At 42.3% G+C, this 14,522-nt stretch overlaps 1 protein-coding gene across 1 annotated transcript in view; it reads left to right on the forward strand.

Annotated features, from left to right (window-relative positions):
• The window catches only part of LOC311140907 (NACHT, LRR and PYD domains-containing protein 3-like), a 466,410-nt gene that overhangs the window by 130,400 nt on the left and 321,488 nt on the right, over positions 1 to 14,522 (forward strand). The gene's annotated exons all lie outside the window — the stretch shown is intronic.

Raw genomic sequence — 14,522 nt, forward strand, 5'->3', positions numbered from 1 at the left:
GTTAATATGGTTAAAATACATTAAGACTGAGTAATGCTGTGATTGTTTTTATTATTTTGTATTGAAATGTTTGACTTTATTTTCCCTATGTCCTTTCAATATAGGAACAATTTGTGAAATGACAGCCTTCTGTAAATATGGACAAAAGTCTATGGATTCATTTGATGGTATGTGTCTTGCAACATTATGTAAAATGACAGGTTGAGAAACACTACATCTTCCTAGGTGCATATGTGGGAAGCAACGCAAACTGTCTCCCTATGTGTGTGCCATCCCTAAACATCAAGTGTTTGTGGTTCATTAACATGTTTATTGTCAAGGTTGAAAAAAGAAAAAAGAAAAAAAAGTATCTTGAACTCTATTGGAGGGATGTGACATCATTCTTCCACAAGAAATTCCATAATTGAGTGTTTTGTTGATGGTTGTCTTCCATTGGGTTGAGACCTGGTGACTGAGACGGCCATGGCATATTGTGAAACATCAGCAAGTTCAGCAGTCTTCATCAATGAAGCTCCTGCCAAACGTGCCCCAACAATCACCAGTCGTTAAGCTCTTCCCGAGCAGGGTCACAGTCTCTCTTCATTGCAGCTCCTCTCTCCCCAGGGGTAACAGCTCCTCTCTCCCCAGGGGTATCAGCTCCTCTCTCCCCAGGGGTAACAGCTCCTCTCTCCCCAGGGGTAGCAGCTCCTTTCTCCCCAGGGGTAACAGCTCCTCTCTCCCCAGGGGTAACAGCTCCTCTCTCCCCAGGGGTAACAGCTCCTCTCTCCCCAGGGGTAACAGCTCCTCTCTCCCCAGGGGTAACAGCTCCTCTCTCCCCAGGGGTAGCAGCTCCTTTCTCCCCAGGGGTAACAGCTCCTCTCTCCCCAGGGGTAACAGCTCCTCTCTCCCCAGGGGTAGCAGCTCCTCTCTCCCCAGGGGTAGCAGCTCCTCTCTCCCCAGGGGTAGCAGCTCCTCTCTCCCCAGGGGTAGCAGCTCTTCTCTCCCCAGGGGTAGCAGCTCCTCTCTCCCCAGGGGTATCAGCTCCTCTCTCCCCAGGGGTAGCAGCTCCTCTCTCCCCAGGGGTAGCAGCTCCTCTCTCCCCAGGGGTAGCAGCTCCTCTCTCCCCAGGGGTATCAGCTCCTCTTTCCCCAGGGGTAACAGCTCCTCTCTCCCCAGGGGTAACAGCTCCTCTCTCCCCAGGGGTAGCAGCTCCTCTCTCCCCAGGGGTATCAGCTCCTCTCTCCCCAGGGGTAGCAGCTCCTCTCTACCCTAGGATTTGAAGACATCGGTGGCTTAGCCAATAGCCAGTAGGAGGGTCCAGGAAGGAATTTCAACAGCTAAATCCAGGAATACATCACCAGTGTATTGCCAAAAACCACTCAAGAACTTCAAATATAGACTCTGACCTGTCCAATGAGCCAAACTGATTAAATAATCCCACAGTACCTAAACACTCTTTCTCTCTCTCTCTCTCTCTCTCTCACTCTCTCTCTCTCTCTCTCTCTCTCTCTCTCTCTCTCTCTCTCTCTCTCTCTCTCTCTCTCTCTCTCTCTCTCTCGCTCTCTCTCTCTCTCTCTCTCTCTCTCTCTCTCTCTCTCTCTCTCTCTCTCTCTCTCTGTCTCTGTCTCTCTCTCTCTCTCCCCCCCCCCCCTCTCTCTCTCTCTCTCTCTCTCTCTCTCTCTCTCTCTCTCACACACACACACAGTGCAGTAATTATAATCCCTATATCAGCTTTTAGTGATAGTCTACTGTGTGTTCTCCCCTCCTCTGTCTCTCTATCACTTTCTCTGTGTCGTCTATTGATGTCTTTCATCTTGTCTGGTGTCTCTCTCCATCATATCCTATTCTTCTGTTGCTGTCTCTGTGTCTTGTCTGGTGTCTCTCTCCATCATATCATATTCTTCTGTTGCTGTCTCTTTGTCTTGTCTGATGTTTCTCTTTAGTTTTGCAATCCAAATTTGGAGCTATTGGAATTTTAACATGTTGTCCGATGTACATGGTGTAATTTACTGATGGTCCCTAACTAGCCCCATAGGGATATCCAAAGTCAACCCAAATTTACCACAGGCATTACGATTGGGTCGCATGCAGTTGCATTCTGAATTGATTATTACTTGGTGTGGGCATGTGGGCAACCTTCATTCACGTTGTGATGCAGTCACAACCACAAGTCTCACTAAACTCAGTTTTGGACAAGACTGACTTCATGACCAAAATTATCCGCGGAATTGTGCCATGTTTATTCTGGTGATAACTGGACCACTGGCTGTCTCATGGAGTGTGTGAGGGTGAGTGTCATGGTCGGGATGGCCTGAACTCAGAGCCTGATAGAATACCAAGGAAAACCGTAGTAACTGCAGTAGAACATGGTGGAACAAAGCCAGATGGCAGTAACCTCACTTACTGCTGTTTCCTTGGTTTTTACTGGGATTTTGTAGTTGCATCAAATTTGACCCTCCATTTTCTCTGAAACTGAAGATAATTGAATCAGGACACTTTGTCACAAGATATAACAGATACTATGAAGCCTGATTTAGGTCTGAACTCATCTTTGACCAAATGTGTAGCAGCAGTTTGCAATTGTACGGCAGAATAGCTGTGCACATAATCCTAATACCTCTTCACGGACTACATTTGAACACTTGAACAGTGTTTTCTGTTAGGGTGTGAACTGGTATGGTAAGATTACCTAGTGGGGCCAGTAACTGAAAGGTTGCTGGTTCGACTACCTGAGCAGTCAAGGTAAAAATCTGTCTGTGCCCTTAAGCAAGGCACTTACACCTGATTTGCTCCAGGGGCGCCGTACTACTATGGCCCTGTAAAACAACACATTTCACTGCATCTATCCGGTGTCTGTGACAATACATTTACAAATATTTTTATTTATTTATTACAACAGTTAATTTAACAATGCTGGTCATAAATCTTGTTGACATTCATCCAAGGACACCTTGACTTGCATTACACTCTCACTCCAGAAAAATATTCTCATGAAATCATATGACTCATAGTTAGAGAAAAGGATTCCTGTGAACGCGGCCTGCTACAAGCAGGAAACAAGTTATGGATGTGTGATCTATCTTGGCATCTTTTTGGGGTAACCACATTGGAACATTCCAACATTCATCTTTAAGGACATGAACTGGCAGAACAGGTTTCAGCAAAGTATGGAGTCATTGTTTTCAGGAAGGTGTCTCCATGGCGATAAGAGGGACAGGAGGCAGACTAAGGGCAAGGGAAGCCACCTGAACTACTGCCCTACAAAGGCAAAGAGCAGTCTACGCAAACAGTGAATCTGAGAAAAATGGCTTTAAAGTTTGTTTTTTGTCCAATCATATCAACCATGACCACTGATCTGACCTATGACCCCTTAAATGCTGATACTGAACTCTGCCTTTGTATGACCTTAAACAAGTATATGGGTAATGCAACGGCAAAGTGCAGCATCAAGAAATCTAAATATGTTGATCCAACTTTCTTGTTGATTATCTGTTTAATGGAAACGGTTTGATAGTTGTTACTACCTTCCAACTGTATTTAATGGTGTTATGTAGTTGTGTTTTTCATGTTTTCAATGTTGTATTATAGTACGCCTAAGGTTATTTCATCATAGAGAATGTTTATACTTAAGAAATACTTGACATTGTATGACTATCATTATAATGCTGTTTTACCATTATTTACTCTCTCTCTCTCACACACACACACTCACAGACACACACACACACACACACACACTCACACACACACACACACACTCACTGTGCAGTAATTAGAATCTATAGAGCAGCTTTAAGTGATACAGTCTACTGTCTGATCTCCCCTCCTCTGCCTCTCTCCATTACTTTCTCTGTCTTCTGTTGCTGTCTCTCTTGTCTCCCCTCTTCTGTTGCTGTCTCTCTTGTCTCCCCTCTTCTGTTGCTCTCTCTCTTGTCTCCCCCCTTCTGTTGCTGTCTCTCTTGTCACCCCTCTTCTGTTGCTGTCTCTCTTGTCTCCCCTCTTCTGTTGCTGTCTCTCTTGTCTGCCCTCTTCTGTTGCTGTCTCTCTTGTCTCCCCTCTTCTGTTGCTGTCTCTCTTGTCTCCCCCCTTCTGTTGCTGTCTTTCTTGTCTGCCCTCTTCTGTTGCTGTCTCTCTTGTCTGCCCTCATCTGTTGCTGTCTCTCTTGTCTCCCCTCTTCTGTTGCTGTCTCTCTTGTCTGCCCTCTTCTGTTGTTGTCTCTTGTCTCCCCTCTTCTGTTGCTGTCTCTCTTGTCTGCCCTCTTCTGTTGCTGTCTCTCTTGTCTGCCCTCTTCTGTTGCTGTCTCTCTTGTCTCCCCTCTTCTGTTGCTGTCTCTCTTGTCTGCCCTCTTCTGTTACTGTCTCTCTTGTCTCCCCTCTTCTGTTGCTGTCTCTCTTGTATGCCCTCTTCTGCTCAACCAACCTTGGTTCTCTCTCCATCTGCCCTCTTCTGTCACTTTCTCTGTGTCTTGTCTGTTGTTGTCTATGTCTTGTCTGTTGCTGTCTGTGTCTTGTCTGTTGCTGTCTGTGTCTTGTCTGTTGTCTATGTCTTGTCTGTTGCTATCTGTGTCTTGTCTGTTGCTGTCTCAGGTTCCAGTTTGTTACTGTCTCCTGTGTCTATTTTCTTCTGTTATGGCCTGTTCTGTCTCTCTCCATCATATCCTGTTCTTCTATTGCTGTCTCTGTGTCTTGTCTGGTGTCTCTCTCCATCATATCCTATTCTTCTGTTGCTGTCTCTGTGTCTTGTCTGGTGTCTCTCTCCATCATATCCTGTTCTTCTATTGCTGTCTCTGTGTCTTGTCTGGTGTCTCTCTCCATCATATCATGTTCTTCTGTTGCTGTCTCTGTGTCTTGTCTGGTGTCTCTCTCCATCATATCCTATTCTTCTGTTGCTGTCTCTGTGTCTTGTCTGGTGTCTCTCTCCATCATATCATATTCTTCTGTTGCCGTCTCTGTGTCTTGTCTGGTGTCTCTGTCCATCACTTTCTCTGTGTCGTCTATTGATGTCTCTCATCATGTCTGGTGTCTCTCTCCATCACCAGAAATATTGGTGAGGGTTAGGCCTACTCCAATACAACATTGAAAACATGAAAACACGACTACATAATACCATTAAATACAGTTGGAATATAATTACAACACTCAAACTTTTTCCATCAAACAGAAAAACAACAAGAAAGCTGGATAAACACATTTAGATTTCTACATACTGCACTTTGCTTCTGCATTACCCATATAGCTGTTTAAGGTCATAAAAAGGCTGAGTGCAGTATCAGCATTTAAGGGGTCATAGGTCAGATCAGTGGTCATGGTTGATATGATTGGACAACAAACCCAACTTTAAAGCCATTTTTCTCAGATTCACTGTTTGCGTAGACTGCTCTTTGCCTTTGTAGGGCAGTAGTTCAGGTGGCTTCCCTTGCCCTTAGTCTGCCTCCTGTCCCTCCTATCGCCATGGAGACACCCTCCTGAAAACAATGACTCCATACTTTGCTGAAACCTGTTCTGCCAGTTCATGTCCTTAAAGATGAATGTTGGAATGTTCCAATGTTGTTACCCCAAAAAGATGCCAAGATAGATCACACATCCATAACTGGTTTCCTGCTTGTAGCAGGCCACGTTCACAGGAATCCTTTTCTCTAGCAATGAGTCATATGATTTCATGAGAATATTTTTCTGGAGTGAGAGTGTAATGCAAGTCAAGGTGTCCTTGGATGAATGTCAACAAGATTTATAACCAGCATTGTTAAATTAACTGTTTTTAAATAAATAAAATATTTTTAAATGTATTGTCACAGACACCGGATAGATGCAGTGAAATGTTTTGTTTTACAGGGTCAGCCACAGTAGTACAGCGCCCCTGGAGCAAATCAGGTTTAAGTGCCTTGCTTAAGGGCACAGACACATATTTACCTTGACTGCTCAGGATTTTGTTCCAGCAACCTTTCAGTTACTGGCCCCACTAGGTAATCTTACCATACCAGTTCACACCCTAACAGACGACACTGTTCAAGTGTTCAAATGTAGTCCGTGAAGAGGTATTAGGATTATGTACACAGCTATTCTGCCGTACAATTGCAAACTGCTGCTACACATTTGGTCAAAGATGAGTTCAGACCTAAATCAGGCTTCATACTATCTGTTATATCTTGTGACAAAGTGTCCTGGTTCAATTATCTTCTGTTTCAGAGAAAATGGAGGGTCAAATTTGATGTAACTACAAAATCCCAGTAAAAACCAAGGAAACAGCAGTAAGTGAGGTTACTGCCATCTGGCTTTGTTCCACCATGTTCTACTGCAGTTACTACGGTTTTCCTTGGTATTCTATCAGGCTCTGAGTTCAGGCCATCCTGACCATGACACTCACCCTCACACACTCAATGAGACAGCCAGTGATCCAGTTATCACCAGAATAAAACATGGCACAATCATGCAGAAACATTATGGTTTAACTCGCATTGAAATGCAAAATACCCAGATAATGGTAAGAAAGATAGCAAACAAAATATTGAAACGCTCGCTAACATAAAGAAAAGGACAGCATTGATAGTAATACAAAGTCACATAAGTATAAACATTCTCCGTGATGAAATAGTTCTTACCTTATGGATAAAAACAGCTTGAGGGTTGCTACAATACAACATTCAAAACATGAAAAACACAACTACACAACACCATTAAAAACAACAAGAAAGCTGGATAAACACATTTAGATTTTTTAGATACTGCACTTTGCTTTTGCATGACCCATACAGCTGTTTAAGGTCATACAAAGGCAGAGTGCAGTATCAGCATTTAAGGGGTCATAGGTCAGATCAGTGGTCATAATAAGATGATACATCAGTGCATTTACACTTATCTACCTACGACATATTCGGCTAGACAGCAAAAACAACTTTAAAGCCTTTTTTGTCTTCAGTTGGACTGTTTTCTAGTTGATGCTCTTTGCCTTTGTAGGGCCGTTTATTCAAGCAGTCAACGGACAACAACTCTTAATGCCATCACGGGGAAAACACTTTTGAAAGCAGTTTTGACCTTTGTTAAAAAAGAGGGGGATCCAAGCTTTCCATTGATAACACGTTTATTTCTATACTCCTACAATTGCGCTAATGCATTGTTTTAAAAATGCAGTTACAACCGGAGTATCAAGCATGGTTTAGGATCATTCACAACAGAGCTCTAACAATGTCACAACATTCAGTTCAGTGTTAGTGGCTGTTGCTGTGGTTGAATGATGTTGCTTGCAGAACGCAGCCTTGGTGCACCATGGTCTCCCTGTTGGGATCCTGTACTCAGTAGGAGGTAAACCCTGTGATGATGGTGCAGGGTTTTGTGCCATCATTTGCATGAATGCCTCATATTCGTCGTGGTCAAGTTCAGTCCAGTTTCTTTTTGCCACCCATTGCTTGTGATGTTGGAGGAGAGTTTTGTGCATATAGTCTACTGAATGCCTCAGAGGCGTCGTGGTCAAGTTCAGTCCAGTTTCTTTTTGCCACCCATTGCTTGTGATGTTGGAGGAGAGTTTTGTGCATATAGTCTACTGAATGCCTCAGAGGCGTCGTGGTCAGCTTCAGTCCAGTCTCTTTTACTGTCATCCACTGAACTTTTCCTTGTTTACGTTTGAGGTTTCAACCTTGGAGTGTGTGACTGTCACCGACCCCAGTATCACCAGGTGGTGTCTCCAGTATGACCAAATCAAATCAAATCAAATGTTATTTGTCACTTACACGTGTTTAGCAGATGTTATAGCGGGTGTAGCGAAATGCTTGTGCTTCTAGCTCCGACAGTGCAATAATATCTAACAAGTAATATCTAACAATTTCACAACATATACCCAATACACACAAATCTAAGTAAGGAATGGGATTAACAATACAGTTGAAGTCGGAAGTTTACATACACCTTAGCCAAATACATTTAAACTCAGTTTTTCACAATTCCTGACATTTAATCGTAGTAAAAATTCCCTGTCTTAGGTCAGTTAGGATCACCACTTTATTTTAAGAATGTGAAATGTCAGAATAATAGTAGAGAGAATGTTTTATTTCAGCTTTTATTTCTTTCATCACATTCCCAGTGGGTCAGAAGGTTACATACACTCAATTAGTATTTGGTAGCATTGCCTTTAAATTGTTTAACTTGGGTCAAACGTTTCGGGTAGCCTTCCACAAGCTTCCCACAATAAGTTGGGTGAATTTTGGCCCATTCCTCCTGACAGAGCTGGTGTAACTGAGTCAGGTTTGTAGGCCTCCTCCTTGCTCGCACACGCTTTTTCAGTTCTGCCTACAAATTTGCTATAGGATTGAGGTCAGGGCTTTGTGATGGCCACTCCAATACCTTGACATTGTTGTCTTAAGCCATTTTGCCACAACTTTGGAAGTATGCTTGGGGTCATTGTCCATTTGGAAGACCCATTTGCGACCAAGCTTTAACTTCCTGACTGATGTCTTGAGATGTTGCTTCAATATATCCACATCATGTTCCTTCCTCATGATGCCATCTATTTTGTGAAGTGCACCATTCCCTCCTGCAGCAAAGCACCCCCACAGCATGATGCTGCCACCCCCATGCGTCACGGTTGGGATGGTGTTCTTCGGCTTGCATGCACAACCTTTTTCCTCCAAACATAATGATGCTCATTATGGCCAAACAGATCTATTTTTGTTTCATCAGACCAGAGGACATTTCTCCAAAAAGTACGATCTTTATCCCCATGTGCAGTTGCAAACCGTAGTCTGGCTTTTTTATGGAGGATTTGGAGCAGTGGCTTCTTCCTTGCTGAGCGGCCTTTCAGGTTATGTCGATATAGGACTCGTTTTGCTGTGGATATAGATACTGTTGTACCTGTTTCCTCCAGCATCTTCAAAAGGTCCTTTGCTGTTGTTCTGGGATTGATTTGCACTTTTCGGACCAAAGTACGTTCATCAGAACGCGTCTCCTTCCTGAGCGGTATGACGGCTGCATGGTCCCATGGTGTTTATACTTGCGTACTATTGTTTGTACATATGAACGTGGTACCATCAGGCATTTGGGAATTGCTCCCAAGGATGAACCAGAATTGTGGAGGTCTACAATTTTTTTCTGAGGTCTTGGCTGATTTCTTTTGATTTTCCCATGATGTCAAGCAGAGAGGCCTTGATATACATCCACAGGTACACCTCCAATTGACTCAAATGATGTCAATTAGCCTATCAGAAGCTTCTAAAGCCGTGACATCATTTTCTGGAATTTTCCAATCTGTTTAAAGGCACAGTCAACTTAGTGTATTTAAACTTCTGACCCACTGGAATTGTGATACAGTGAATTATAAGTGAAATAATCTGGCTGTAAACAATTGCTGGAAAAATTACTTGTGTCATGCACATAGTAGATGTCCTAACCGACTTGCCAAAACTATAGTTTGTTAACAAGAAATTTGTGGAGTGGTTGAAAAACTAGTTTTAATGACTCCAACCTAAGTGTATGTAAACTTCAGACTTCAACTGTATATGCTATACTATATAGAGAGAGTCTATTATACTATATATATACTATACTATAGAGAGTGAGTATACTCTACTGTATATATACTATACAATAGAGAGAGAGTATACTATACTGTATATATACTATACTATAGAGAGAGTATACTATCATGTATATACTATACTATAGAGAGAGAGTATACTATACTGTATATATACTATACTATAGAGAGAGAGAGTCTACTATACTGTATATATACTATACTATATAGAGAGAGAGTCTACCATACTGTATATATACTATACTATATAGAGAGAGTCTACTATACTGTATATATACTATACTATATAGAGAGAGTATACTATACTGTTTATATATACTATACTAGAGAGAGAGAGAGTATACTATACTGTATATATACTATACTATATAGAGAGAGAGTATACTATACTGTATATATACTATACTATAGAGAGAGAGTCTACTATACTGTATATATACTATAATATATAGAGAGAGTCTACTATACTGTATATATACTATACTATAGAGAGAGAGTCTACTATACTGTATATATACTATACTATAGAGAGAGAGTCTACTATACTGTATATATACTATACTATAGAGAAAGTCTACTATACTGTATATATATACTATACTATAGAGAGAGTCTACTATACTGTATATATACTATACTAGAGAGATAGTATATTATACTATATATATACTATACTATAGAGAGAGAGTACTATACTGTATATATATACTATACTATAGAGAGAGTCTACTATACTGTATGATATAACCCCACCCCCTTTGCCAAAGCCCAGCCCCCACACCACTAGAGGGAAATCAACAGACCACCAACTTACTACCCTGAGACAAGACTGAGTATAGCCTCTACTCTAACTACTGTTATTAATAATCCCTGTAAACAGACCACCAACTTACTACCCTGAGACAAGGCTGAGTATAGCCTGTACTCTAACTACTGTTATTTGACAAGACTGGACAACACCTCATCATCTAGTGTTCTGTTTGTCCCATTAATCACCCTGTGAACGCATCTCTAAGGGTCCAGGTAAAAAGTAACACACTATAAAGGGTATAGGGTGTCATTTGGAACACAACCACAGTAATAATAACAAAACTGTTTCTGATCGAACTTTAAAAAGAATCCCTGTAAACAGACCACCAACTTACGACCCTGAGACAAGGCTGAGAATAGCCCACGAAGATCTCCTCCACCACACAAGCCAGAGGGGGCGCCAAACAGGACCAGATAAACAAATTATCTTTAAATGTTAAAAAATCCAACTTTATTATATTTACTAGAAGAATAAATAAAATAAATAAAACATTTAAAAAAGAGCCAGAATCTCAATTGGTGGGAATGAAATGGAACACGTCACACCCACTTCCTAACTCTATACTATAGCTTAATTTACCCATATCTCATTTACTGTAATATTGTCTGGGCCAGTACATATGCCTCCTACCTACACAGATTACTCATCATCCAATAGAAATGTGCACCACCAGCCACCTCCTCTAATTACCAGGCTCCATCTGCACCTTTGGTTAAGAAACTCAATATATTTTCTATTTACGACATTAATGTACAGAAATTACGCACTTTCATCTACAAATACTCACACCTCCCAGACAGTTTCCCTAAACCCTTCAATGGATTCTTCCAGGTTCATTCTGAAATCCATCTATATAACTGTGATAACCTTCACCCTACCCACTGCCACATCTCACATAGTCAAATCTCTATCAGATACAGAGGTAACATACTCTGGAATTCTTATCTTCACATCGTGAAAACATCATCAACCCTCAATAACTTCAAGAGAAGACTAGGGGTCAGCTTGATGAACCAAACTACCCAATAATCCCCTCCATGAAGACTGGGGGTCAGCCTGATGAACCAAACTACCCAATAATCCCCTCCATGAAGACTGGGGGTCAGCCTGATGAACCAAACGACCCAATAATCCCCTCCATGAAGACTGGGGGTCAGCCTGATGAACCAAACTACCCAATAATCCCCTCCATGAAGCCTGGGGGTCAGCCTGATGAACCAAACTACCCAATAATCCCCTCCATGAAGCCTGGGGGTCAGCCTGATGAACCAAACTACCCAATAATCCCCTCCATGAAGACTGGGGGTCAGCCTGATGAAACAAACTACCCAATAATCCCCTCCATGAAGACTGGGGGTCAGCCTGATGAACCAAACTACCCAATAATCCCATCCATGAAGACTGGGGGTCAGCCTGATGAACCAAACTACCCAATAATCCTCCATGTAGCCTATCTCTCTCACCCACACATACATAATCAAACATGTTTTTTCTTCCAGCCTCAACTGAACACCGTTTTTACCTGTTTATTTTCATATCAGCCCTTTTGGGCTTCCAGCCTCACCTGAACACCGTTTTTACCTGTTTATTTTCATATCAGCCCTTTTGGGCTTCCAGCCTCACCTGAACACAGTTTTTACCTGTTTATTTATCTGCAGTGTTTTGTCTTTCACTTATTTTCTTTGGTGTGAATAAATACAACCTAAAACCTAATTGAGAAATGTTTTCACTTGCAATGACTTGTTATGTTTAAACCGTGATTTAAACTGAGACTCAGTGATATGACATGTAAGGCTGTGTGTCTGCTTGATTTCATATATGTACCTGATTTCCATTCAGACTGCTTTGTCCAGCCAAGTGGCACTTTGTGGGATACATTGAATGTAATCGAGTTGAAGTTGTGTTCCCAGCTGTCCACAGGATGGCGCCAGAGCAGCATAACTGGACTGGTGGGACCTGAGTAATATCCCAGGGAAATACACAACATATACAAAAGTATATGGACACCCCTTCAAATTAGTGGATTCGGCTATTTCAGTCACACTCGTTGGTGACAGGTGTATAAAATCGAGCACACAGCCATGCAATCTCCATAGACAACGTTGGCAGTAGAATGGCCTTACTGAAGAGCTCAGTGACTTTCAACGTGGCACCGTCATAGGATGCCACCTTTCCAACAAGTCACATTTCTGCCCTGCTAGAGCTGCCCCGGTCAACTCTAAGTGCTTTTATTGTGAAGTGGAAACGTCTAGGAGCAACAACGGCTCAGCCGCGAAGTTGTAGGCCACACAAGCTCACAGAACGGGACCGCTTAGTGTCTATGGAGATTGCATGGCTGTGTGCTCGATTTTATACACCTGTCAGCAACCGGTGTGGCTGAAATATCCAAACCCACTAATTTGAAAGGGTGTCCACATACTGCTGTATATATAGTGTATAGTTACACAGTGCTTTCGGAAAGTATTCAGACCCCTTGACTTTTTCCACATTTTGTTACGTTAAAGCCTTATTCTAAAATTGATTAAACTGTTTTTTTTTCCCCTCATCAATCTACACACAACATCCCATAATGACAAAGTTATGGGTTTTTAGAACTCCTGTGTTGTCTTGGTTGTGTGCTTAGGCTCATTGTCCTGTTGGAAGGTGAACCTTCACCCCAGTCTGAGGTCCAGAGCGCTCTGGAGCATGTTTTCATCAAGGATCTCTCCGTACTTTGCTCTGTTCATCTTTCCTTCGATCCTGACACAGCATGCTGCCACCACCATGTTTCACCGTAGGGATGGTGCCAGGTTTCCTCCAGACGTGACGCTTGGCATTCAGGCCAAAGAGATCAATCTTGGTTTCATCAGACCAGAGAATCTTGTTTCTCATGGACTGAGAGTCTTTAGGTGCCTTTTGGCAAACTCCAAGCGGGCTGTCATGTGCCTTTTACTGAGGAGTGGCTTCCGTCTGGCCACTCTACCATAAAGACCTGATTGGTGGAGTGCTGCAGAGATGTCCTTCTGGAAGGTTCTCCCATATCCACAGAGGAACTCTGGAGCTCTGTCAGAGTGACCATCGGGTTCTTGGTCACCTCCCTGACCAAGGCCCTTCTCCCCCGATTGCTCAGTTTGGCCGGGCGGCAAGCTCTAGGAAGAATCTTGGTGGTTCCAAACTTATTCCATTTAAGAATGGAGGCCACTGTGTTCTAGGGGACCTTCAATGCTGCAGAATTTTTTTGGTACCCTTCCCCTCGGCACAATCCGGTCTCGGAGCTCTACGGACAATTCCTTCGACCTCATGGCTTGGTTTTTGCTCTGACATGCACTGTCAACTGTGGGACCTTATATAGACAGGTGTGTGCCTTTCCAAATCATGTCCTAACAATTGAATTTACCACAGGTGGAATCCAATCAAGTTGTAGAAACATCTCAGGGATGATCAACGGAAACAGGATGCACATGAGCTCAATTTCGAATTTCATAGCAAAGGGTCTGAAAACTTCTGTAAATAAGGTATTTCTATATATTTGCAAACATGTCTAAAAACCTGTTTTCACTTTGTCATTATGGGGTATTGTGTGTAAATTGATGGGGAAAAATAACTAATTTAATCTATTTTAGAATAAGGCTGTAACTTAACAAAATGTGGAAAAAGTCAAGGGGTCTGAATACTTTTTGAATGCACTGTAGATATGGTGTGGACTGTATACTCAATACAATCTAAATCTGATACCTCACTGTCTGTCTTGGACTGATACTGCTTTTTAAACTGCTCTGGTCAGTCTACTCAAATATTTGTACTATACATTTTTCTCTCTAAAAGCAATACTTTGATAATTTGTCATTTCTAATAATGAAACATCCATTTATGAATAGATAGAGCAGGTTTCAGGACACTGATTTAACTGAAAATGTTGAAAAATATACTGCCAATATCTTCCCCACCAAAGAATAGCAGTGTGGTTTTAATATGATTTGACTCTTTGCAGGCTGTCAGGCTGTCTAGTCACAGAGGAAGGCTGTGCTTCTCTGGTCTCAGCTCTGAGGTCAAACCCCTCACACCTGAGAGAGCTGGACCTGAGCTACAATCACCCAGGAGACTCAGGAGTCAGACTGCTCTCTGCTGGACTGGAGGATCCACACTGCAGACTGGAGAAACTCAAGTATGTAGAGGGTTTATGTCAATGTTCATATCAGACATGTTGGAGTTATCAGGCTAGTTAAGACAA

Source organism: Coregonus lavaretus, assembly GCF_964263955.1.
Source record: "Coregonus lavaretus genome assembly, chromosome: 2".
In the NCBI taxonomy this organism is placed as follows: Eukaryota; Metazoa; Chordata; class Actinopteri; order Salmoniformes; family Salmonidae; genus Coregonus; species Coregonus lavaretus.